The sequence below is a fragment of the Dreissena polymorpha genome, chromosome 3 (genome assembly GCF_020536995.1).
Source record: "Dreissena polymorpha isolate Duluth1 chromosome 3, UMN_Dpol_1.0, whole genome shotgun sequence".
Classification (NCBI taxonomy): Eukaryota; Metazoa; Mollusca; class Bivalvia; order Myida; family Dreissenidae; genus Dreissena; species Dreissena polymorpha.
Window position 1 is genome coordinate 143,767,997 of NC_068357.1, and position 25,714 is coordinate 143,793,710.

Here is a 25,714-nt window from a genome sequence, read left to right on the forward strand (position 1 = left end):
GTCAACCAGAATTTTCTTACGTTTGGTTTTCCATTGGTCGATCTGTATGCGACCAGAGACAACCACAGAGTTCCTCTGTACGTGAGTGAAGGTTTTCGATCCAGCCGCGTGTGCGATTGTTAAACATTCGTCCACCACTTGAGACCAACTGGATGCTTACGCTTATATCTCATCCATTCTATTCTTCTTAGAATATCTGGATGAGCTTTTGCCATATCCTCCTGGTCGCTACTTGGTGACCCATGGGATAATGGTTAAACGACCTTTTCAGTCTCCTGTACAATGTTTCCACAGGTCAAATATTCTATCTCAGAGAGACTTATTTGATACGGATCCAAACATGTCCCACTACAAGTCTGGCCATTATTTGGTAATCTCTACAGAAGAACGTTTTTACTGTTAGGGCTTCAACCATTGTTAATTTTGCAAGTATTATTCCACCAGAACTGTCTATGAGGTTCTCTGGGAATTCTTTTCTGACTGGGTATTCGAGAGCATATTGATTACCTCAATCACTCTGATAGATGCATAGAGGTTTATCTCATCTATTTCTTTGGTGATAAGAAATTTGTTTTTATCTCCATCAAAGGATACAGACTATGCTCTCGCATACCTTGGCTGTCGTAAGTTATCACATGTATGTGCTGACTTTGTTATTTCGGAAATGATCCAAGTCATGGAACTTCAACACTATGTTTCTCGTTCCTTTACCTATTAGGGGGATTTGGCTTGTGTTATTTGGTTGCTTACTAGGCTTTCTATGAACCTCTTCATCAGACTTATTAAATGTTCCAAAATAATTTTAACACGGTTTTCCTTCTTATTATGGGTTCAGCCATACGGAGAAGTGAAATTCATGCGTTTTCTGTTGAGTATGACAATTTTCAGTTTGATTCGATGGCGTCTTCAATTTGTTTTGTCAGCCAGGATTCCTTGTTTAATATCAACTCCTCTATATGGCGTCTTAAAATCTTCAAGTTCCCAAGTTTTTCTAAAACTGGTAGACATGCAGATGAAGATAGACTTCTCTGGCCAGCGGTGCTTTGAAGTTCTATCTCAGCAGTGTTAGTCCATTCGAGGTTCTCGAAAGAAACTCTTCATTTCCCCAAAAAGGTGGGGGAAATATGTCTGCGGCTTCTATTTCTTGTGGTTAGCCTCGACTAAGAAAGGTTTACTCTTATCTCTAATCTAAGGATTCATTCCTTTTTAGGATAAAGAGCTCTGTCTGTTTCGTTGGCGTTATTAATCACACCCCACTTTCTGACGTGCTCCAAGCTGTTTTCTGGAGGAATCCGACCACCTTTTTCATCTTTTTATCTTCGTTCTCTATAGTGCCAACAATACAATTTGTATATGTTATTGTCTTGTTGTGGTTTCAATACCGGTAGTGTCTTTTACGACATAGACATACTTACTCTGTCCGAGAAGTCACAATTAATACCGTTCTAACGAATATTAGCTGATAACCCTTGTTTTGGGTTTTGCTATCATTAGCCGATAACCCTGTATATGGGTTCTACTGTGATGGGAAAATATATACGAACATTCCCACCGCAGCTTCAAAATCAGCTATTAGAAAACAGGTAACGTATTTATGATATTAAAACAAATTTTTAGGGTAAAATTAATTTTAATTATTAAATACATACCTGCTATCGGTAAGTCCCACCTCCCACCCCGCTATTCGATTAATATTTTTGTATATATATTAAAAGAATATTAAGGACTGGTTACTGATTTTTGCCTGAGTTGCATTGCACTATATTCAATCTAGTCTGGTTTCAGTATAGAGGTGACCGGTTCCCAGCTTGCTTAAATTTCCTGATTAGTTAACCCCCTTGGAAAGGTAGTAGCTATTAGATACCAGGTAAGTATTTAATAATTAAAATGAATTTTACCCTAAATATTTGTTGTTGTTTTTTATTTCAAACTTCTCAAAGTTTCTTTTTGCGGTTTAAGAGGCTCTTTTCTGTTTTCCTTCACTGCTGAAGAAGAGCAAGCTTGAAGAATTTGTAGAAGTTCTATTCAAACAAACTAAGCCAGAAATTAAGCATATTGTTAGTGTGACATGCGTTTGAGATCTTGTTAATGATTTAGATCAATAGTCAAGTCTTATGCATCCTCACAATACTCCGCCTACTTGAATATAAATCCATTCAAAAAAGGATAAAAAATGATTGATTTTAATATCATATTATTATAAGTTATTAACAGGGAAAGTGCAACTACTATGGTTGTAAAAAAAACTGTTGAAACAAACATACTTTTTGGACAAAATAAATATTTCAAACATTTTTGTTGGCTGTGCGGTTAAAGTGATATTATGGGCATCTAACCGTATATAGGTGTCTATCGGAACCGTTGTGTATTTTTGTTGTTTTCACTTCATATACACTTATATTTGTTAATGCAGCACCAACATACTAAAACAATATATCGGAAAGAGAAAAATAATCCATTTGAATATCAACTGTACTTTCTTTTTGACAACTGACGACAGAAATGATTCGATGTACGATGTGAGTCTAAATGTAGTTTTCATGCAGATTCGTTCATACGACACAAAGACACAATTTTGTTTTACGGATCATTTCGGCTTAGAGGACTGGGTGAGTCATGTAAAATATTGAAAATAATATATATTTTTTTATAAACAACTGGTAGCAAGATGAGTTGTAGATAATTGGTCAGTTACCACATTTTACCTAATTCTTATGACCTGTTAATTCTGTTCAGCTCAATTCAACAGAGAAAAATGCCCAGTATATCACTTTAAATTGCAATCTTGATTAATTATATAAAAAATATGCCTTTCATAAGAAAAATAATTCTTGGAGGCAAATGCTCTAGAACAAAATCACAGATATTTGTAGAAAAAATAACTCAATGGAACCATGGAGTGTGATATCAAGGCTTAGATGACAAAGTGTAAATGTATCACAGTACATAGTAAAGAACAGTATAAATCCAGTTTCAGAATAATACTTAACTCGACCGTATACTATCAAACTGTCCGTTTAAATACCTAGTAAGTATCAGGTAATGTCCATGTAAGCCTTGCTCTACGAAAACGGAACTTAATGCGTGTGATTTAAGTGTCCTTCCAGACTTTCCACTTAGACTCGATTTTCATTTAAAGAAAACTTATTTTAAACGCAAAAATTCCATAAGAGCCAAACGATTTGTCTCTGCAGACTGACCTGCTAATCTGTGATGACACTTTACGCACATGCATTAAGCCCAGTTTTACTAGAACAAAGCTTATTTCATAGCATACACACACAGCTGACATATTCTTCCCACAGGACACCAGATATTGGGTTTGACTTCAAGACGGGGACTGGCAAGCCCTTCAGCTATTTCTCAAACGGAGCTGCCTGCTCGGAGGTTGAGATAGACTGCCTTACAGGGGACCATCTGGTAAGGGAACCAGTGGAATATACATTTTTATTTGGTGTTTCTTTCTCACTGATAGACAGAATAGTGTTTTAAGATATATTGAAACATCTTCTTCTCGATCGCCGCTTCACTTGGAATCTAGAGGCAAGGAAGAAACGTATTGCCTTGAGAAGAGCCTCTGGCTGTACAGCTTGTCCTATAGGCCAACAGGTTCCAGCCATACCCTGATGGGACTTTTAAGGGAAAGCACAATTCTCGTTATTTTCCAATCAAAGTCTTTTATAAACTTAAACTGTGTTTTTTACAATATTCTTATTTGTATTATATTATTTAATGCCTTTATGTGAGTGTTATTTATTTTTTTGCAGGTTTTGCGGTCAGACATTGTGATGGATGTAGGAAAGATCTTGAATCCTGCCATTGACATAGGTCAGATAGAGGGAGCATTTATGCAGGTATCTAATTCAATAGAACTAACACACCAATAGCAAGAATTGCTATGACAATACTTAGCCTCGGAACAGTCCCAAAGGACAAGCACAGACTTTATTTAGAAACTGAATGTAGTATCTCAAAAATTCTCTCTTGTTTGCAAACAAATTATTTAGCATTGAATGAACTCATGACCTTATTGCAGTTTTGATTTATTTATAAAAAGAAATGCATAAATTGTTATGCAAATGAGCTTAAACAACTATGTTCTGTAAACATTATCTGCTTAATTTATTGATTTTGAAACAAAATGGTTTTATGAATATGCAATATGACAAGCTGATTTTAAACATGTGAACAATAATGTGGATAATGTGCACACTAGTTTTACTTCTTATGTGAGCTGATATACAGTTCTGCATTTTCAATGCAAATAGTATATCATCCATATAGCGGTTTTGGACCTAAAGTAATTGATAAAATTTATAGGAGATTAACCATCCTTTAATTTTGTTTTCTTCAAACGCCAGTCATAACAAATTAAAAAAACAAACATCAGCTTCCTTGAACACCAATCACAACAATTTAAAACACATATGATACTTTTGTTCTGTTCACTCACCAGTCACAACAAGTTGACACCATCAGTCATTGAGATCTTGTTGCCAGGGTTACGGCCTCATGATGATGGAACAGGTCAAGACCTCACCCAGTGGCATGATGTTTACACGGGGCCCGAGCAACTACAAGATCCCTGGCTTCGGGGACATACCGGTCGAGTTCAACGTCACACTGCTAAAGGGGAGTGTCAACGAGAGAGCAGTGTACTCATCTAAGGTGGGTGTTAACAGAGGCCTTGTCACATGTCTTTAATCAGATTACATGTGCAATGGAGAGATTCTATCATCATTTACTAAACAGTTCTAAGACAGGCCCCAGAGAGAGAGAGTAGAAACTACTCTCCAACTATCTTGTATCAATTACATGTTAATTTGATCCAGTGGTCAGCTTACCAGCAGATAGTCAATGAAAAGTTATAAATCACATGTACGGGGCCGATAAGCTCAGGCCATATGTTTCCTTGATAAATTGAATGCAGATAAAAAGACACTGTGTTCATTTTACTGTGAATATTGTCAAGTTCTAAGCAACTGATTTGAATTTCTATCCAAAGTTATGAAGTTATTCTAAGTGTGGTCAAATTTTCAAGACGGGTCCATATTGCACAAGATCCTTCTCAGAAAGAAATGATGGTAAGTTATTTTTTTTATTTTAAGCATTGATTAATTTTGAATATCATAAATGCAGGGACTTGTGTTTTAGCTTCATGGTATATGATAGAAGTTACTAATTAATCGAAATTTTATAAATCAAGAAACCGGTAAAATGCGGAGCTACCGTGGTTTTTTTATTGTTTAAATTTCACCCAATAAGTACTGATTTATTTCAGTGTTAAACATCCAATGATCTAATATGAATACTTGGAATGTAAATAGCAGATTAACATTCAGTTTACCCATGCACATTCATTCCGAACTCTTTAATTATTGAGTGTTTAAAATTATTGAGTGGCCAATCAGATCGCAGTATTTCAAATAAAAAGTTGCAAATTATTTTAGTAAATCAGCTCAGTGGACTACTAAATCTATTAATAGTTATCTGATCAGCATTAACAAATATAATACCTCCGCATTTTCTCAGTACATGGTTAACAGTTTAGTAAAAGTCTATGTTCTGAAGAAAAATATATTTAACATGGGAAGCTATATTCTAGAAAGATGTCAAATCTAACGTATTAGTTTTTTTACATTAAATAATAGTTGCTCATCTATTTTCAAAAACAGTTTTTTTATAATTCTACTTATCTATTTATTATCCTTTTGCATTTTAGGAAACAATGGGAATCTGGAAGGCAAAATTTGAAAATGTATAATTCAAGTCGGACAAATGGAAAAAGTGGCATCTATCAAAAGCTTAAAAGAATTAACATTTGTTGACATAGAAAGTACAATACACTTAGAGTATAATCAGTTTGTGTTATTCCTACAAAAGAACATTATAAAGTGAGGCACATCTTTCAACTAGTAACATTCTGAAGGAACTAAGAAATCACAAAAATGGGATCCGCAACGTAAATGGACAGCGTATGCCGTAAGTTAAACTATTAATGGAGTGAGTATTAGCTATGATTCTAAATATATTCTAAATCAAACCATTACTTTCTGTAACAGTAAGGTCTTCTATAATCGTATTGCTTGGTTTCATTTTGCGCTTTTAAAAGGTTTTCTATGCTCTTTCTGAGATTCAAAAAGGATTTGCTGGATATCTAATATTAAAAATTATTTTTTTCAGACCGCGAAAAATGTTGTCAACATGGGACAAATTGATAGCGGAGGCTAATCCTAAAACCATAGAACCCATTTCCAATTATATTACAGCTTTTCAAGTGGAAAGTATGTGTAATAAGAGACCGAAAGAATAACGCTGATCAGCAACAGTAAATGACACTATGCCAAACCAAATCATAAAAGGAGACATATAATTATGAGAAAATGTGCATTAACAGTGTTGTTGATTGTTTCATAGAAAAAAATCTGAGGGGGTAAGCGGCCGCACAGACTTAACTTAAGTGCGCTCGGTTGTTGGATGCATGCGTGTATACTTTTCAAAATGGAGCAGTTCATAGCAGACAGACGGTCGTACAAAATTTAGAGTGCTTTATTGTTGAATGTTTCGGTGTATAACTTTCAAAATCGGACCAGTTTGTAGCAGACAGACATTCGTACATACTAAGTAGTTTATCGTTTGATTATTAAGTGTATTATTTTTAAAGTTGAACCAGTTCTTAGCAGACAGACGATTGTGCATACTTAGCGCGCTTTATTGTTAGATTATCGAGTGTTTAATTTTCAAAATCAGACCAGTGCTTAGCAAACAGACGGGCGTACATACTTAACTTGCGCTTTATAGTTCGATTATTTAGTGTAAATTTTTCAAAAGAGTACGCGTGCTGCGCAGACAGGCGATAGTACAGGCTTAGTGTGCTTTATTATTAAAAAACGTTTTCACTGTTTTTGCATTCAACGTTATTTAAAATAATGATACGCTGATTTTCAAGTAATACTGCATTTCACATATCATACATGACTTCTGTACATAAAATTTATTGGAATAATGATATTTCTGACTTTCACGTAATACTGTATTGCACTTATCATCCAAGTAGGCCTACATTACTTTTGTATATCAATCAGTATTAATGATTTAAAATGATATTTCATACTTAGTTAATTTTTGTTAATTATTCACATTTGTAAGTGTTGTTTGTAAACAATTCCGCTTCGCTTCTACTCTTTATTTACAACCAATGCAAAACTGAAATGCATTTTATGTGAAGTTTACTCTCAAATACAAGCTGCATTTAATATCATTAGTATCGCAAATAGTTGGTTTTAAGCATATTTTCTCTATATCTTTAATTCCTGAACAAAGTATATGTGTGATATGTGTACATGTAGACACGATAGGTTTTTTTTTCAATAAATGTTCAACAGTAAATTTGGAGTATATTTCAATTTATTTTTTATTGATCAATATAATTGAATTTTGGCAACAGTTGTTGCCTAAGCTGTTAAGGATATTTTTATGTACATATCTTTACTTTTTCTTCTCGATATTCATAATATACACTGGGACTTTGTAATAGTTATAAGTTAAATAATAGCCATATTGAGTAAGTTTAATTAGGCATCACTGTACTTAAAGCGAAGAAATATGAAATATCACGCCCATTGAATTTATATATATATTGTATAAACCTTTCTTGTAAATATATAAGTACATAATTTTGCTATTTCAAGAGCTTGCTTCAATGTTGTAATCTGTTCTTTTATGCAGTCAGCTGATTTTTATACGAAAATAAATGCTAGACAGATGTATTTATTTGTTTATCTCTAAATTGATACCACTGTATAGCAATTGCTGTTTACTGCTGTTCCCTGCAAAGGGCTGTTAACAAGGGATTTGGCATCAAGCATCTGTCAGAGGTGATGAGGTACCTGCTGTGGCTAATGGTTATTTCATTGGTCTGCGGTCATTAATTTACATGCAACAAAATGTGTAAATTGTGGGCAGCACAGGAATTAAGGGCCTATGTTAGAACTGTAAACACTCAGATTACTTAGCTTTTTTACTGTTTTAACCCTTCAGTTGTAGTGTTTAGTGTGTGTAATTATGTGACTTTGACCATGTCTGAAATTAGTTTTTTTGTTTTTTAGATTTGATTAAAATGTTAAATACCTATAAAGCGATGAGCTTTTTTTACTGTTTGGCAATGCATATTTCGTTTTCCAGTGATTATTTTCTAGTTTTAGGCCATTAGAAATGGTTGGAAATGTTATCATGTCATGGTGCCTTGAGAAGTTGTAGACTTAATTAAGAACCCTTTGCATATTAAATAATTATTTAATCAATAAATCACATCCAACTGTTACTATTACTTAGTTGTGTGATTTTAAAAACAGTTGCATCTAATATGTTAGCCCTCACAAGAAGGGTGTGTATTGGAGACGCTCTGTCAATCAGTAAGTCTTTGAAAAATTGAAACATCACATGTGTCACCAGCATAAAGTTAAGATGTGCTAGAAACATAATTCTTCAGAAATCCTCACATTCCTGAGTTATTTACACTTGAGCGTAGCAGACAAAGTGGTGTGGGGGCATAAGTCTCGTTTGTGACAAAGCTCTAGTTTTGTTTGGTCTCTTTGTTAACAGGCAATAGGCGAGCCTCCACTGTTCCTGTCAGCGTCCGTGTTCTTTGCCGTTAAGGAAGCGATAATGGCAGCCAGGGAAGATGCTGGTTATCATGGCAACTTCAGACTTGACAGCCCGGCAACTCCCGAACGTATACGAATGGCCTGCGAGGACCAGTTCACGCAACATGTATGTGTTTTACCTTAGGGTTCAGCATTTAGCTGTAGTAAAAACTGATAAAAGTGCAGATACCAAAATTGTGCTAGCAATCTTTGATATGTAAACTGAATGAAAAAAGGAGAATTTCACTTTGTTTGATAGGGGTGTATATTTGTAATGATTGAATAAGTGTTTCATTTTATGCTCTCCACAAAGTGGTAGGCATTAAATATTGCATTGTCAATATGGCGTACCATTTGGATTGAAAGTCAACAAGACCTACTAGGTAAAAAGAGAAATGCACTTTGACGTACACTATGTACGTCGAAGTACATTTTTTTGTGTACTTCAACGTACAAAACTGTACGTCGAAGTACATTTTTTACCAACCCTTGAGTGTTACCCAATCAGAAGACGCCTTACATCTGTTGCTTTTAGAGATTTTTGACATTGACATTGATTACTATTATTTATACCAAATTATGCGACTATCGACCGCTAACTCATAGATATTGTGCGTATTTATTTAACATTATTATTGTTATTATTTATACCAAATTATGCGACTATCGACCTCAAACTCATAGATAGTGTACGTATTTATTGACCTGGCGTGGCGGAATTAACCTCTGACTTATGCAAATAATGATTATCACAAAATACGACCAAACCAGGGAGGTTATTATACATTTTTAATACAGTAATCGTTTGGTAACTGTTTGGTTACCGTTTGGAATTTCCTGCACAGTAATGCGCTGGACCGTGATACTCCACCCCGCATGGTCTACAAATACTCACAATATGCTTGATAATTTTAATATCAAAAAAGGTAACATTGAATCTTCTTCAAATTGGTATAAAATCTATTTCAATGCATTAAATACTTGAAACATTTGTGTTATGTTTTTTAAATTTTGATATTTTTATTCATTTTGTCCTCAAATAAAAAAGAGATTTTAAACATTTATTATGAATAAATATGAAGGAAAAGCGGCTCAAGAGACAAGTGTTTTGATTGGCTGTTCTGAAAATGTGTACGTTGTGTGTAACATGTACGTCCAAGTACAAATTGTTCTTCGACGTACAAATATATGCTTCGAAGTGTATTTCATATTTGTACTTCGAAGTACAATATTTGTACTTCGAAGTACATATTATTCGTCGAAGTACATTTCTCTTTTTACCTAGTAGGTCTTGTTGAATTTGGACCCAAATGGTACGCCATATGTCAAATTCACCGTACATCTTAATAAACTTTCATGGTCACAAAGCTTGTGTTGTCCACTCCTCTTTGCCTTCGGCGTCAATCTCACTGATTTTAATTCGGCTGCAATCAATCTAGCAGAATTTAGGCAAATTGTTATATATTTTTTCTTCAAGAAGTAAGTATATAAAGTTTTCGTCAGTCTGTCTGTCCGTCAGTCTGTCATACACTTTTTGGGTCTTTATCTCAGAAAATATACCAGACTTCAACAATAAACTTCATGGGTGTTTAGATTTAAACAAGGAGAAGTGCTGTGCACAATAACCATAACCCTACACATTCTTGAATAAGAGTTATTGCGCTTTGTTGTTGAATGTAACCTTTCATGGCTATATCTTTGATATGTTAGATATGATAACAGATTTTAACATGAAACTTCATGGTTGTATATATATGAATGAGGAGAAGTGCCATGCACGAGACAAGAAACATAACCCTAATTTTTATTTAATGAGAGTCATTGCTCTTTGTTTGTTGTAGTTCTGCTCCCCTAGGGGCGATATCAATACAACGAATTTGCTTGTTGATTTTTGTGTTAGCCAGTCATCTGTATTAGACTGGTGGATTTATCTGTGTCAATAAGTGTTGTGGGGGCATCAGTGTATGTGACTTATCTAGTGTTTGTTGTCAATGTTTTTTTTTACCAATGAAGTTTAATAAACAAACCACTTTTCGAACGTATCAAGATTTTACAAAAAGTCAGATGTATTTATGTGTACTTTTTGCGTAATCTTGACAGTTAAACATTTGCATGCTTTACATATGAAGTATTTAATTTTTAATTACCGGTAGTTTAAATTTAATGAAATAAATATGTGATATCGGATGAACACTTTAAAACCATCATAAAACTGAGATTACATACAAGAAAAAAATGTTTTTTCATTTATATTAAATAATGTGCAATTATAATGTTGTCTCGCAGTGTTTTTCCTACTTTACTACTGAGTGATTAAAAAACAATTACTATTGTAATTTCAGTTTCCAAAGCCAGCTGAAGGGACTTACCAGCCATGGTTTGTTGACCTCTGATAGAGGAAGCAGAACTTATTTTAAAAAATCGGAAAAATGGGCTAATCATGTTTCATATAATGATATCAATATTGATTTTGTAAAGTATGAGATTTCATCAAAACCTTTGAAACTTGCTCATAAAAAATCAGCAACATTAAAGTGACTAAACATTAAACTATCTTTCTTAGATGTAAGTTTCGGAATTAACTCATTGAAATCAATAGACTGTAATAATATTGTGAATTTTATGGTTATATTGATGAAATATTTTATCTTAAACATGAAGTACAAAAAACAAGTACCAAATTTTAATTGTTTTGTCCATAGTCTTAAACTTAAAATCCAGATTGAGAAAGAAATAGCCCTCAGTAATGACACATTACAAATCTTTGAACAAAAATGGAATCGGATTAAATTCTCATAATGTTTTTGTCCACTAATATACATTTCACTCTAATGTTAATTTATCCCTCTAAAATAGTTTTGTTTATTTTATTTATTTTTTTCAATCGGACAAGATCATTGTGAATATACAACAAAACACACAAGTCCAGTATGCTTTCTTCAGACTTTATACAACTCATCATTGTTCATAACTATTTCTCTGTTGTTCTTTTCTTTTCTCTCTAAAAAATATATATATATATTAGCATATCTTGTATAACATGTCTGAACTTTATTGCTTTGTACAATCACTGTGTTGTATGCTCATATACATGTTTACATTGTATGTATGATATTGAATAAAAAAAAAAAAAAAAAAAAAAAAAAAAAAAAAAAATTAAAGTGACATTAAGGGCATTTTTCACTGTTTAATTGAGCTAAAAAGAATTTACAGGTCAAAATAGTTAGTTAAAATGTGGTAACATACCAATTATCTGTAACTCATCTTGCTACCAGTTGTTGAGAATTGATACGGTTAATTTATTTAAAATGTATCACTTTTTTGATTTTTACTAAGTCCAGCTTATGTTGGAACTTATGTTTCACATTCATTTCTTTTTTTGCATGAAATTGTCATGCAAACCTAAGTCTAGTTTGTACAATAAAAAATAAGTTTGATAGTAAATTTTTGTGTGTGTGTCATTTTGTATGTCCGTCCATTTGTTTGAATGAATTATGGTTGGATGCATGTTATGTTGATAAATATTTTGGAGTATTACTATGTTATTTTCATTTTTTGTTTCGGATATAAAAACGATCTGCTTGATTCATAATTATTATGTTTAAATGTTGTGGGATGGTTTTAATGCTATATATCTATGCACATTTATAATTCTATACCAGAAGAAGCTTTGTGAAAATATTCAAATGTGTAAATATACCTTTCGAATTTCTAACACCACAATACTAATAGTACTCATCAAAAAATGAGATGCTGTTTACATTACTAGCATTTCCTGTGTACGTAACAAGCTAGAAACCATACTTCGTTTATGTTAATACAAACATTCAACATGGTCTGATATTTATTATCATAAGGCTAAAAACATTGTTTACTTGACATAAAAAGGTATTTTTTTTGTTTTCGCTTTAAATAATAGCAGGTGATATAATGTGCACACCCAACTCTACTGTTACAAACTATCGCAAAAACATGATAGTATAAAGTTCTATGTACATGTCTGGTAAAATTAAGTATGTCTTAAATTATTTTAATTTCATTATTAGCCTTGGCTACTCCCAGGTTCATATTTTACAGTAGCAGAACTAATACATGTACATTTGAATTGTAAAACATATGTTGATGCTCATAATTTAAAAATCTATGCAGATCAATGTGCGCTGAATGTTTTTTTCCTTATAATGGCTGTTTATATTAAGTTTCAAATGTCACATGGTGAATTTATCATACATGGATATATAATAGTATATGAATGGTTTTAAGTAGTGCATTGTTACATTAGGAAAATAATTTTATCCCATCATCAGACGTGCATTGTCGAAATAAACCACTGTGGAATAAATTTACCTATTTCAGCAGTGCTGAAATATAGCTGTCACGCGCGGCGAAGAATGTTCATATTACTCGGAATCAACTATAACGTAATCATTTTTAGTAAAATCGAATCAAATTCAACAATACAAACAATTTGATACCAAGATGTAATATATTTTTAACACATAATGCAACTCAAAAAGCAAATAAACATTATTTACAAATATTAAGTGCGCGTACTCGTGACGTCATTATTAACACGTCATACGACACAATGCATGTTGTTTCACAATAAAGATGCAGTTGTTTAGTGTTTTTTTTTTCATTATTTCTTAAAAATCGGAGACGTAGAGGTATGATAAACAGAAAAACAGGTTAGTTACTGATCTTTTTGTAATGTATTAGGCTCGACACGATTAAAATAATGAAACAATGTTTGCTTAAAATATCTTTGGGATTTTCCGTCTAGTTCGATTTTCCTGGTCTATTTTTAAAGAAATAATTTACGACTAAGAAAATTTATGGGATAAATCGAATACTAGGTCGGTGCCGAATAAAGCAAAGTGTATCTTGCTCGGCACGAAAATCTGAACCACTCGCCAAGGCTCGTGGTTCAGATTTTCTAAGCCTCGCATAATAAACTTTGCTTTATTCGGCAACGACCTAGTATTCTCTATATTAACCAATTAATCATACTCATTTAATCAGACATTATTTTTGTGTCTTTATACAGACATACATTTCTTGCTAGTGGTATAGGTTTTCTCTAGTATACATTATTTTTAATGACAGTGATATGTAATTTAAACGTTTGTTAATAAAGATGACGAGTTATTGCTTCTTGTACTTTTTGCAGTGAAATTATGTAAAAGCTTTTATACAGGATTCATTATGTTGCTGGGTTTTTAGCTCACCTGAGAACAAGATACGGTGATAATCATTTGTTCAACGTTTGTCACTGTACGATGTGCTTTGTAAACTTTTAGTTATATTTTGCTATAGAAGCTACATTTTTTAAATCCAAACGTGATAAAATGTTGTCATGATTTATATATGTTTATATGTACGACATCTACGCTTACTTCCCATCTTTGGTATGAGCGTCTAAAAAGTAGATCACATGGTTACCTATCTAGAGGTCACAAGTATGACTCAATCTTGAGGAAACTTGAGCTGACGGTTTATCTTAACAATGTCTACAAACTAGCATAAATCTGGGTCATAAGAAACCAGAATCTATGTCACCATCTTAGAAAAACCTTTTAAGGACCGCAGAGGCCACATGTATGACTTATATGAAACTTAGTCAGAATGTGTATCTTCACAATATATCAAGGCTGAGTTCGAATTTTGGTCATATGCTCCCAAAAACTAGTTAACAATATTAAATCTTAGACAAGCCCTGTTGCCACACTGGAGGCAAGATTTATTACTTATTCTTGATGAAACTTGATCAGACTGTTTATCTTGACAGTATGAAGGCCATGTTTGAATCTGTGTCAAGTGGCCCCATAAAGAAGATCCACAGGTCGAGTCCTTAACAACTGGCGTCATTGAAATTATATTAGCGTTCATGGGAAATCACGTCCCACGCGTTTTATTTCATATCTTACAATTATAAATTATGAAAACAATTTATGCGGATATTGAAGGCTGACACAAGATTGATGTAACCAGAACCCGTGTAATCAATAAACATAATGGAAATAACATTAGGCAATGTATTCAAGTCATAGTACTTAGACTACATAATTTTGAATAAAGGTAAAACATATGCTAAATGAGTGTTTGAGTATCATTGCTGTGTTTTGTCGTGACTTCTCTAAGAGTCCAAGTTATTTCAAAATGTATTGAAATTGTCCTCGCTCTTATAATTTTATTATATACTATATATTATAGACAATTCCAATTATTGTAGTTTTTCTAGTAGTATTATTATGCGTTTAACAAAAACGAAACTACATAAACAAGTACCTTAACAGGGGGCAGAATCAACGGGGCTTTCAAGGGTTTACACACGGGCTGGACAGAATGTAAGCACACCGTTAAGAACTTTATTTTTGCAAATATCTCAAGCTATGGAAATACATTTGCAAAAATCTTAAGTGCATAAAAACAGTTTGTATTGCAGTTTGTCCCGATTAATCTTAAGGTATAAGAGTCAATCATTGAATACGTCTGAAATCGGTGACAAAATGTCTCGTTGCATAAAGCATATTACCGTGCAAAACATATATTCTTTTTTTAACAAGAACACAGGCTTATCAAATAAAATAATTCTGATTTATTTTGAATGCCATAAGCGGCATAAAAATCTGTCGTTTATGCACTAATTGAAATTCTTAAGAAAAATTGTTTTAAAAAAACCCACTCACCTGTGTGTTTACATCCATTAACGTTTAATTGGAGACCCAAAAAGTCACGTGATCCTGGACCCTGTTAATTTACCATAATAATTGTCCTTATGAGGTCGAAAATGGTCGATTTAATTATAAAAAGTCCATAAAATTACATCGGAAACAGTATGAAGTGGATGATCAGTACATATTTAACAAAATCAAAAATGCTTATAAAGTACCGGTACTGACCAAAGTGATAACTATTCGAATTAGAAGATCAATAAGTCTATACATTTTACCTGTTGAATTTGTAGTTAACTGACGTATTTAAGGAAATTTACATGATTTAAGAGTCCGATACTGTGAAAAGATACAAGTATTAAAGAGTCCATTTACAATACAATTTGTTGAAACAGGATGAGCACAGGACAAAAAGCAATCTGATGTTCTTGTTAGATTTTGGAATGAGCAGAAGAGACGTTAGTATAATGTTCCTAAAATACCTCATGTTCGAACCTGCTAAAGGCGGAATGGTCAGCAATGCATTGATTGAGACATTGTGTAAACTGACTATGAACTGCCAATTGAGGAGCTTGTAGCTTTGTGCAGTGTTGGGCCGAATGTAAATAAAACCATCTGGAGAGATGTTGATAACCATAAGAAATCATTGGGGTTACCAAAACTCACTCCATTTCTGCCATGCACACTACATAAAGTGCACAAAGGCATTGATGCATATAGAGATGATGCAGAACAGCTTGCCATTTGATATCTTTCAGTGGTTTAAGTCCCACATCAGCCAACGAGTTGACTATGTGTAGACATTGGAAGACCTGGGACTGTATGAATAAATGTTTGTCCACCATGTACAATGCTGTTGGCTGACACTTATATCAGCTCTCTAACATATTTGAAAGCTCTGGGAAGCACTGTGCAAATACTTTTTGAAAGATCTGCCCCACAACAGGAAAGAAAAGCATATGTATGCTCTGATGAAAAAGAAATCAAGGTATCTAATGATGTGTCAGCTGCTCTCTGGTAACAAATGCAATGCACAAATACAGTTTTTTGTGAGTGTAGGGCCACTGTTTTAACCATTTCTCAAACGATTTCAGAAGCAGGAACCACTCATTCATCTCCTGTATTCTGAGATGTCTGACCTCTTGAAGTCATTTTTGCTGAGATTCATTAAGTATGATGTTGTGGGGGAAAACATGGACGCAAGCTACAAGCTATTGATGTACATGATAGCAAGAACTTGGCCCATATTGATAAGTTGGAAATTGGTGTAGACACACAAGAAACATCGTCTCATATTGATCCTGGAAAACAGAAAACCTAAAAAATCGATATGTTGAAATTCTACCAAGCATTATCAAGTGACCTTCAAACAAATCTTCCTCGACATGATACAGTGGTGTAAGCGTTAACAATGCCTTCATCCAGAAGTTCATGACCAGGAGAGCTCACAAACAATGTTGCGCGAGCTATGCTTGGCATGGCCAACTATTGATGATATGGAGGATGTACAGGTCTGAGACCATCAAAAACAAAAAGATATACACAGACAAACGGCTTGTAAGAATTTATTGCTATTGGAACTATGTGTTGAACATCAAGATTTGTTATGCTATTACTCCTAGTTTGTCATTAACCCTTCTAGTTTTTCCCTTGTTTTCTCCTAGTTTTCTTTGTTCAGAGCACTCCTAGTTTTCTCCTAGTTTTTGTTAAGGCCTGCTGAAAAGCCTGTCCCCATAGGCACTTAGTACTGGTTCTAGTTCCAGGAAACGGTCGCGATAGTGCCTTAAATAGGCCTTAAACGTTCTATGCAATGGGGCTATAAATATTGGTTTAAAACTAAATTGCACGTAAATTATTTATAATATGGGTATTAATATAGTTTTGCATACGTAGCAAAATCCTGCATTATTTCTTTTATATAAACATCAACAAAAATTATGATTCAGGGTAATTCTGTATAATTTTAAAGTGAATGTTTTTTCACAATGTGACATTTCCATTTTGTTCACTGTGAACTGGCGTCGTTTTGTTTGATGTCATACTGTCATTATTTCAGCAAAATTATGAAGTTCTATATACATGTCTGGTAACATTATCCAAGTTTTGTTTTGACTTTCATGATACTATTTGGATACCCCCACGTTCATTTGCAACAGAAGCAGAACTATTATTTATTGTCAAACACATTTTATATTCATAATTCAATAATCTATGCAAATGAGTGTGCACTGAATTGTTTTCCCTATTGATGGCTGTTTTTTTTGTTGTTTTTTTAAAGTGAATTTATTAAAGATGGATTATATAATTGTGTATGCAATGTTTAAAGTAGTTAATTATTAAATTAGAAAACTTTATTAACCATCAAATCATACTCATATAACCAGGCATTATTTTTGTGTCTATATACAGGCATATATTTCTTGCTAGTGGCATAAGTTACACATTATTTGTTATGAAAGTGATATGGAATTTGAAAAAAGGTTGATCATAAAGATAACAAGTTATTGCTTCTTGTACTTTTTGCAATGGAATTATGTGAAAGCTTTATGCTGCTGGGTTTTTAGTTCACCTGAGAATGGAGTGCTCAATATAAGTTATGGAGATTATCATTTGTTCAACGTATATCGCTCTACGGTTTGCTTTGTAAACTTTAAGCTAGTTTTTGCTATAGAGGCTCCATTTTTCATCCAATCGTGCTGAAATGTTATTTGAATTTTTAATCTTTACAACATCTAGGCCTATTTCCCATCTGTGTGGTGTGTGCGTCTAAAAAGTAGATCACACGGTTACCTCTCCAGAGGCCTCATTTATGACTCAATATTGAGGAAACTTGAGCAGACTGTTTATCTTAACAATGTCTGGACTTGCGTAAATCTGGGTCATAAGCATACAAAGTCTACGTCACCATGTGAAATTATAGAGAAACCTTCCAACGACCCTAGAGGCCTCATGTTTGACTTTGATGAAACATAACCAGAATGTTTATCTTATACAATATATCAATGCCTAACTCGAATTTGTGTTATATATGTCCAAAAAAATCTAGGTTACACTTTTAAATCTTAGAAAAACCTTTTTGCCACTCTGAATGCCAGATTTATGACTTATTCTTGATGAAACTTGGTCAGACTGTTTATCTTGACGGTATGAAGGCCATGTTTGAATCTGGGTCAAGTGGGGCCATTAATAAGATCCACAGGTTGAGTCCTTAACAACTGGCGTCCTTGAAATTGTGTGAGCATTTATGGGAAATAATGGTCTACTTGTTTATGTTATATCTTACAATTATAAATTATGAAAACAATGTATGCAGATAACGAAGGCCGGCAACGATTATCTAGTAACCGGGATCCGTGTAACCAAGAAACATACTGGTAATAACAGTAGATAATGTATTCAATTCATAGTACTCCATAATTTAGAACAAAGGTGTAACAAATGCTAAACGAGTGTTAGTGTTTCATTGCTGTGCTTATGTCGTGAGTTCTCAGACATCAGATTATCGGAGTTACATGAGAGCCCAGGTGTTTTCAAAATGTTTTTGAACTTTTTTTCTCGCTTTTATAAAATCTTAAAGACTTATTCATGTATTATAGTTTGTGTAACTATTATTATTAGTGGTTGTAGTATTGGTATTGGTATTATTATTATGCCGTTAAAAAAACGCGAGACTATATGAACAAGAACCTTAATTTACCATAATATTTGTCCTTATGAAGTCAATATCACTTTCGTTTTCGCCTCTGACTGCTGTGTAAGGGAAATACTGAACTCTTTTGGTTTGGACAAAGAGACAATAATGGCTTAAACACGCCTGTAATGCGGATACTTTGATAACGGATGGCACTTCGATAATAGAAAACAACAAAAACCACTTCTTCAGCTTTAAAAAAAGTATCTGTTCATTTGGTTTTCAGACACGAAACTTTTATGGTCGATAAATTGTAAACCACTTCTTATTAAGAAGAAAGAAAATCTCGGGAAAACGGTTGATTTTAATTAAAAAGACCATAAAGTTACATCGAAAATCAGTATTAAGTGGATGATCAGTACATATATAACAAAATAAAAAATGCTTTAGAAATGAACCACGAAAGTGATAACTATACGAATTTAAATATCAATAAGTCTATAAATAGTACATGTTAAACTTGTAGTTTACTGACGTATTTAAGGAAATTCACATGATTTAAGAGTCCGATACCATATTTCAAAGACACTTCATCTCAATCTTAATGACACTTTTGTTCTCGATTACCCGACAGTTTTTTAACAGAAATAATACACAATTGTTAGTGCATCAGAAATGCAATTTTTTGTCGTTAAAATCTCATATAGTAAGCAGGCAATACAATGTCTGTACGACTCACCGGTAATTTGCTTCATTTTACTTATCCCTTTGGAATATGAGCATGATTTTTTTTATCTATGGCACTTTTTCTTCCGATTAGGTTGATTCGGTATTGGTGTTCGCATAGGTAATAAATGGGTTGGGTGCGATATCAGAGTTTCATAGTCAAATTTCGGCTTCAAACATGCCTGTAATGTTCAAATTCTCCTCGTTTTGTTGTAGTATAATTATGTAAAAAAATCCACGGAGTGAAGGTATTGTTCTGCACGTGAAATTAATAAGCATGTGTATCCCTAGTATTGACCCCCTTTATGAAAACATCTAAATATTTTAAGTGAAAAGATTGATAAACGTGTTAAATACGTTAATCTATAGTTTGATGTGTATTCTTGGACAGAGCAACAAAAACTGCATTTAAAACGGCAATGTCTTGCGAAATACTGGCGAGACTAAGCCCCATGTAGTTATCAGTATCATGTACACCGTTTCTCATAATATCGGCCCTTCTGCTAGGTTGCTAAGGTTTGTTACTATGCGCATGTTTTTTTCTACAAATAGTTTCTTAATGAAAAAACGAAACTCTTGTTCATGTTTTTCTTAAATTATTAGGTTTTTTTCACAAATAAGCGGCTTAAACAACAATTGATAAACCTACTAATAAACCAAAAACAAACTAACACAATTATGTGCAATGATGTTATTGGAAAAAACATGACCTACTTTTAATGAAACCGGAAATCATAAGAAAGATCGTCGAAATAGTCATCAAAAAACTTAAAACTTCTAAAAATAGAATAGCATATACTGTTCAGCACTTCTTTAGGGGTTTTCGTCAAAGGCACGATACAATGAGGAGGGCCGATACTATAAGGGATACTTTTAATATTTCACTTTTATTTTTTGGTCTCAACTGAAACCGGAAATAGAACGGGTTGATTGTATTAGCTCACTGACCAACCTTTGATGTGAAATTTAGCATGGGCATAATCCCTTGTTTGTACCTAAAAATGTGATAAAGATAAACGCGCAACATTTACATAACTACAGTTATTCACTTGAGACTTAACATATGGGCCATTGTTTGACGTCTCTGACCAAGTTGTGTCACTCTGACCTGTAATTTCACAGAATTATTCTCCCGATTCAAAATTATGAATTTTGTAATGGTAAACATCCAACATCTCCATATCTAGGTTTCTACAACAGCCATGCGATTCCAACTTTTATCTCAAAACGAACTTATCTTACGATACCTTATACACCACACCTTTCGTTAAGTGCGCACAATCGGCATCATAGCGATAGCATAATCTCTGTTTGGTAGCAGATCTGATGCAAAGGTTTAAATACAATATTCTGTAATTTCAAACGAATTTAGTTTTCAATTTACATCACGGATTTAATGCTGAATTACATCAACATAAAATACATACTTAATACAAATTACAGTCTAGGGACCGTCCATAAAGTATATAACGCTATTTTTACCACTATCACCCTTCCCCCTGCCATATATCTCGGACCCCCACCCCTAAAGTACGTGACACTTTCGAACATTTCTTTTTAAATTATTACCTTATTAAAATTTGGTCCAAAACAATTCTTCACTATTAAACTATATTATAATATACAATTACCACTTAAATGTCTGTAATAGTAGAATAGTTAATTGTCAACACTTGTAACAGTTATTTATTGAAGCAGTACATCAGTCTAGATTGAATTCGAACAAAGAATGAACTTTTGACAAAACACTTGAAACGACACCCTCTCCCCTGCCACAAACAGTCCCACTTTCTTATACCCCCTCCCTCCACTGGAGCGTGACGTACGTTATGTTCCATACGCCTCACTACGCGAACAGGAGAAATGTACAAACTGTGGTGGTAGTTGGCATCAAACACGAGAACTTTGCCCGGCAAAGGCAAAGACATACAATTATTGTCACAAGATGAACCATTTTTCATCAGTGTGTTTCCAGAAAAGCAAGGACAACAGCACCAGACCTAAACATAGAGCCAAAATTAATGAGGTAAATGACTTTTCTGACTCAGATCAAAATGTCACCAATAATCAACATGTTCTCAATTCAGTTGTTTATGATAAGCAATATAACCTTACCTGACTGCCGCTAAAGTGTTTTCAAAATTTGATGCACGTTCAGGCTACTGGTCTGTCAAATTGAACAAAAAGTCATCTTTCTTGACAGTGTTCAATACTCCATTTGGGAGATATATGTATCTGAGACTACCATATGGGATAGACTGTGCACAGGACATTTTTGTTCGGAAAATGGACGAATGTTATGAAGGTCTACAGGGCATCAAGGTCATTGTAGATGATATTGTTTGTTTTGGACGTAACAGACAGGAACATGACAAGAATCTCGAACTATTGATGGACAGGTGTCGAAAGATTGGTCTAAAGCTCAATGTCGACAAAACTGAAGTCGAACAGACAGAAATTCCATTATTTGGTCATGTACTGACAGAAAGTGGACTTCAAAAGTAAGAGCAATTCAGGAAATGCCATCTCCACAGTCGAAGCCTGAACTTGAGACAATACTTGGAATGGTAAACTATTTGCAAATATTTTCACTAAATCTTGCTGAAATGACTAGTCCACTGAGGCAATTGTTGAAAAAGGAAAGTATTTTCCGGTGGGACCCGGAGCATGAAACTGCCTTAAACAAATAAAAGGGGTTATCTCTCAAAACCCAGGACGAATACTCACGTATTTTGATCCAAAAGTTGATGTTGTTTTGCAAGTTGATGCATCTCAAAATGGATTTGGTTGCGTTTTACTTCAAAACGACAAAGCTGTTTGCTTTGCCTCAAAAGCATTAACGGAGACAGAACTAAACTATGCGCGAATCACAAAAGAGCTCTACGCTGTATTATCTGGCATGACAAAGTTTCATCAAATGACATACGGACGACACGTAGTAGTCCAACGTGACCATAAACCACTTGTTAGCATAACACGGAAAAGTTTGCTAGCAGCTCCGCCAATATTGCAGAAAATGCTATGGCAATTGACCAAACATGACTATGAAATAGTGCATATACCTGGAAAACAGATTCCAGTAGCAGACGCGCTTAGTCGCAATTTCTTGCCGGACGAACAGACTGACTTTTTTCAAGACATGGACTCATATGTGCATATGAATATGAAAAATATTGCTATGAGTGATCAGAAAATCCAACTGGTTAAAGCAAAATTGAATCTGACTCTGAAATGCAGTCACTAAAACAAACCATTCTAAATGGTTGGCCTGAAAAAAACGACAGGAATGTTCAAAATGTTTGCTACCATATTGGAATTTTAGAGATGAATTGGCATTCATTGATTTTGTAATTGCTCAAGGGAAGCAATGCTATTATTCCGACAGAACTCAGAAAGTTAATGTTGGACAAAATACATGACTCACACCTAGGAGTTAAAAAATGCACACAAAGGGCACGAATTGTTATGTTTTGGCCCAATATGACAAAAGACATTAAAGAAAAAGTTCTCAATTGTCCTATTTTTCTAGTGCACCGAAACAGTAACACAAAGGAACCTATGATTCCAAATCAAGTTCCTGAAGGACCATGGCAGGTTGTTGCTACTGACATATTTCACTGGAATGATTTCAACTATGTTGTAATAGTCGATCTCTACAGCAGATATTTTGAATGTAGTTTACTGAACAATATGAGAAGTGAGACAGTGATACACAAACTAAAGGAGTCATTTTGCCACACATGGTATTCCTTTAAAAGTGACAATACAGGTCATATACTAGCCAGGTTTAAACAAATTTCGTATTGATTGGGATTTTGAACATTTCACATCATCTCCATTACACCCCCAGGGCAACGCTGTTGCTGATAGATGTATTCAGACAATCAAGAAGATTTTCACAAAATCTTTACAAGCAAATCGAGATCCTTATCTTGCAAATCTCGAGTACAGAAATTCTCCACTTGCTTGTGGACAGTCACCTGTTCAATTACTAATGAGTAGGGAAAAAAGATCCATATTGCCAGTAACACAAAAACATCTGGAGCCGAAAGTGCAAAATCACAAACGGATCAAAGATAATATGTCAAAATGGCAAGATACGACAAACACGCAAAATCACTTAAACATTTATCACAGGGAGAAACTGTCAGAATCCAACAAGCTAAACGCTGGAAACCTGCTATTGTAAGAAAACAAATACATGACAGGTCATATATTGTTGAATCTGAAGATGGTGGTGTTTATAGACGAAATCGTGGCCATTTGTTAAAAACAAATGAAACACAATTGCATATTTTCGATCCACAATCACTACATATCCGTGGCAATCCCAACAATATCCCAAATAATGATATACAACAACAACAACAACAACAACAGCAGCAACAACAACAACAACAACAAGCATCGGTACCAAAAGATACTAGCAGCCGAATACAGGCAGGGAAACAATATGTCACTAGATCGGGCAGAACAGTCAAGCCACCTCAAGGGAATAGACATGTGAAATAACTGTAATTTGAGTTTATAATATGTATGTTTAATATTGTATGTGCATGTTATAATTTTATATACGAAAGCCATCATAATCTCATGCTACAATTATTTTTGTGAAGATATCAGTGTTAAGAAATTGGGTAAATTAACTTGTGTTATTTGTCAAGTTTCAAGGTTTTTCTTATTTCGTAAGAAAGTTACATTATGGATTATATTTCTACAGTGCTAATTGAATATACCAACAATGTTTAAGATAGACTTGAACAACGCCACAGCCTGTGTCATTTTAGAGAGAACTTGAGAAAAATTTTCAGGATGTAAACATTAACTACCAGTGTGTTAGATTAATCACCAGTGCTTCGCCAATTAACGGTCTATATACAGATACAGATACAGATTTCCCAAGAAAACATTTATTTGAAAAGAAGGGAGATGTTCCATAATCTAATGCATAGTTAAAGGGAAATCACTGTTTTATACTTAACTATTATCCGTAAGAGTTGTCTTTATATACAGTTTGTTGAACACTTGCAGCTTAGACATTACTAAATAAACATGTAGCCGCATACCCCTTGAGTTGTATAAATTACATCGGGTTGAACACTTGCAGTTTAGACATTACGGAATAAACATGTAGCCGCATACGCCTTGAGTTGTAAAAATTACATCGGCTAGACTACAACATTTTATGGACGGCCCCCTATCTGATATGCTTACGTTTCAAATAACTTGTGTAGGATATGCGTACTTTAATATTTAATGTTTAAAAAATAGAATCCAGCTCGAATCTAGTGTCTTAACACTTTTGGCAAATCTCTTGCACGACGGTTTCATTACATTAGAGCAAGGAACGACAACTCTGCATGATGCTTGACTTTCGGCAACACACCGATAGGGACCAGTACAACGATTTTGACAATCTCCACGCAGAGTTGTCGTTCCTTGCTCTCACATACACCTCTGCGAAAGGCTCAGCATGCCATATTGCCCAGAAACTGTGCAAAACCGAACAAACGCATTCAAAGTATATTTGATATTGATTTTTTAGGATCACAGGCGTAAAATAATGAAATAGGAATTTTAAATTTACGATACATCGTGCAAACACTTGCGAGTTTTAATGCAACTCTTTGGAACTATGTAATTGCCTATTTACGTAGATGGAATCATTCCATGGACTTCACAAATGTAAACAACTGAGCTTATTTTTTATTGGGTGACGTTAGGCATTGCTTCGACGTATGTATGTATGTAGGTTTGTTAACATCAAAAAAACCATATCAATTTTATAATAATGAATTAAGACTGATATAAGATAGTATAGTATGAGATGGTTTTCTTTAATGCAGTGAATGTATTGTAACCGTCGTGCAAGAGATTGTTTAGTTTACTGTAACCTCCATGATAAACGCTTGGAATGATAATGACACGAATGAGACGCTTTCATAAAAATAGTCCGTTCTGAGCCCATCACCGAGGTGAATGTAATGTAACCGTCGTGCAAGAGATTGCGATTTTGATGCAATACCCAAAATAGTGTC

General features: G+C 34.0%; 1 pseudogene; it reads left to right on the top strand.

Annotated features, from left to right (window-relative positions):
- The window catches only part of LOC127872658 (xanthine dehydrogenase/oxidase-like), a 90,622-nt pseudogene extending 75,903 nt beyond the window's left edge, over positions 1 to 14,719 (top strand).
- Positions 14,720 to 25,714: the final 10,995 nt, after the last annotated feature.